The following is a 3,674-nucleotide window of genomic DNA, read 5'->3' on the forward strand; positions in this document are numbered from 1 at the left end:
TTTCCTAGAGGAAATGGCAGATTTAAAAAAGATAACCTTCACAATTTTTTAAGGTTAATGGTTTTTTCTGGTTTCTTATTTCTTCTTGGAAAAAGTTGTTATTTTTGTCTTCTGATAATTTTCACTCAGATCTCACATTTACCTGCCTAACAAATAAATCTGTGCCTGTGATTATTTCTTCTTTCTCTCTTCTAATTCTTTGTATTTGTGTTCTTGTGATTGTGATGCTGAGGAAAGAAGCATCCTCCATTGGACACTTCCTTTGTCCTTTGGCAGCCCAAGAAAACTGGCAGAAACCTGCACGTGTGGCACTGAGGCAGGAACTCACACACAAGCTACTAGCAGCTGGTAATGAGGTGATACTTCACCTCTGTGAGGCTGCCAGGGCTTAAGAATGGCTGTCAGAGATGCCTGTGCCAGGAAGCTGTTGGGAATGCTGGAAATATCTCAGACCAATAGGTTAACTGGTCCAGAAATCACTGTTAAGTCCTGCTTTATAAATAAGGTCTGACTTCTCATTCTCCAAGAAGATACCAGCAGTTGACCAATGAAATAGCTTAATTAGTGGACCAATGAGAAGTCCTAGGTAAGTATTTAGGGAGAATATCTGGGAGAAAAACTGCCCTTTGTTACTGGGGTTAAGACTCAGAAATTATTATAATTTTAGTATTAAAGAAATATTTGGCTGTCTCAGGCTGATGAGGTGATGGCATTTGAGTAAAATAACCCTCTTCTGTTATTTATATTCCCCCACCTCTATTTTTTTTCTCCATTGCTTTTTAGGATCCTTGATAGGTTTTTCTATTCTACTTGCTTCCTAAAGGGAAAATTTCCCAACATTTCCTACCACTCACCTTCCAGCAGTGAGAAATCTCATTCTGGGATATATAGCCAGTTCTTTACTGGGTATGTTCTTCTGATGTCAGATAAGCACCTCAAATTCAACATGTCCCCAACTGAGTTGATCACCCTCCACATATATCCTCTGAGCCTATATTCCCTATATTTATTTGTTGTCCCTATTCATTCACATTCAAGCCAGAGCCTTAAAGTCCACCTATATTCTTTGGATTTCTTCACTCTCCACGTGAAATACAAAATACTTTTCATTTTATTTTTCCCTCACTTTTTAAATAACTTCCTCCCTCTCCGCACTTACCTCAAATATTCTAGCTCAGGTTCTCATCATCTCTTTCTTGGATTTTCTTTAGTGACATGTGATGCATTGAATACAAGTGAAACAAGGGTGCAATAAACCAAAGAACCCTACTAGGTCCAGCTAAAAGTCTAAGGAAAACAGATCTTTATAATCCATCTCCAGATATGTGAGCCTGAACTGTAGGTGTTCTTGGTCTTTGGTTTGACACTATTTTTATTGTTTGCCCTCACTTCCCCATTTTCTTTTTTTTAATGTTTTTACTTAAATGTTTTTTTAATGTTTTACTTTTTACTCTCTCAGAAGAGAGAGAGAGAGACAGCATGAGCAGGGGAGGGTCAGATAGAGAAGGAGATACAGAATCGGAAGCAGGCTCCAGGCTCTGAGCTAGCCGTCAGCACAGAGCCCGACGAGGGGCTTGAACTCACGAGCTGTGTGATCATGTCCTGAGCCAAAGTCAGACACTTAACTTACTGAGCCACCCAGGCGTCCCTCCATATTCCTGATCTCTGTTTCAGAACGTACTTAGTACTCTGATTGTCAAAGAGCAAAGAGTTTGATGAAACATAGTTGGCAAGGGTATGGTGAAGTAGGCATGCACACATTATTTATAGGAGGTTAAGTTGATAGGACCTCTTTGGACGGTAACTTGGTAATGGCTATTAAATATAAAATTGATCCAGCAATTCCATTTCTAGGAATTTATCCTGCAGATATACTTACACATGTGCACAAAAATGTATGCACCTAAGTAATCACTGCAGAATAGTTTATAGTTACAGAAAATAAGAACCAATAGACATGCTCATTAAAGGTATAAAGTATGTGCCAATCATACAAGGGATCACTATATAATTAAAATTAATTAGGTAGATATGTATAAGAAACAATCTCTAAGATTTTGTGATAAAACGGCACATTTATATAAAAATTGCATACACACACATATATGTTTATATATGTATCGACTATCTCTAAATGGATACAAACACAAAACGTTCTGCTTGTGATCTATGGGCAGGAGATCAGGGATCCTAGGGTATGAGACTTACTTTTCACCTTACACTTTTTATACAGTTTGACTTGTTTTGTCATGTGCATGGTTACTTAATTTAAATAAAACAAAACTAAATACCAAGTCTTGATGGATATAGTTGAAAATACTGGGAATATGTGCATATGTAAAATGGTATACACATGTGCCTTTTTTTCACATGGGAAGTAACACAAAGACATACACAAATACACAGTATATGTGAGTAGACAGCTGTGAACACAACGTGTACTTTTTTGGGAAATAAAGTTTGTTAAATCATCTTAAAAACATAAGATAGTCTCTTTTGCCCTGCTGGTGGGAATACAAACTGGTGTAGCCACTCTGGAAAACAGAATGGAGGTTCCTCAAGCAATTAAAAGTAGAGCTACCCTACATCTGAGCAATTGCACTACTAGGTATTTATCCAAGGGATACAGGTATGCTGTTTCGAAGGGACACATGCTCTCCAATGTTTATAGCAGCACTACCAACAATAGCCAAAGTATGGAAAGAGACCAAAGGTACATTGATGGATGAATGGATAAAGAAGATGTGGTATATATATACAATGGAGTATCACTCACTCAGCAATCAAAAAGAATGAAATCTTGCTATTTGCAACTACGTGGATGGAAGTAGAAGATATTATGCTAAGCGAAGTCAGTCAGAGAAAGACAAATATCGTATGACTTGACTCATATGAGGACTTTAAGATACAAAACAGATGAACATAAGGGAAGGGAAGCAAAAATAATATAAAAACAGGGAGGGGGACAAAAACATAAGAGACTCTTAAATATGGAGAACAAACAGAGGGTTACTGGAGGGGGTGTGGGAGGAGGGATGGGTAAGGGGCATTATGGAATCTACTCTTGAAATCATTGTTACACTATATGCTAACTAACTTGGAGGTAAATTTAAAACAATTAATTAAATAAAAATAAAAATTAAAAAATCCAAACACACACACGCACAAATAAGATACCTAACTGTCTCAACCGATAGCGACTATATTGTGATAAGGTATTCAAGATGTTATTTCATCTTTTAACTCATGTTAGTAGCATAAGTTTGCTTTTCAAAAACAAATATACAGAGTATTGTGTGCACAGCTGATGTTTCAGCTTCAGTTGGTCTCTTGGAAGATTTTGAGTTGATAAATATATTCCTAGAAGACATTTAAGAAAAAATAACGNNTATGTAATCACTATTAAAAAATTATCCATGTATACAATAAAAAATTGTCAACATCTACATTGAGCACAACAGCTGGCCTTTCTCTGTGAATGGCTGCCTGTATAGTGTTACCGAAACTTTAAAGAAATTTTTACCCCAAAAAGTACTTCCCTGATTGTTCAGCCATGTATAGGCCAGTTCTGATTAGCTATAGAAATCTGTAGTATAAATGTTATCCAGGAAAGCAAGCTGTAATATAGCAGCTTTAAACAAGAAGGCTGAGGGCCTGGGAAAATAAAAATCAAA

This window comes from Crocuta crocuta, unplaced genomic scaffold (assembly GCF_008692635.1).
Source record: "Crocuta crocuta isolate KB4526 unplaced genomic scaffold, BGI_CrCroc_1.0 scaffold899, whole genome shotgun sequence".
Lineage (NCBI taxonomy): Eukaryota > Metazoa > Chordata > Mammalia > Carnivora > Hyaenidae > Crocuta > Crocuta crocuta.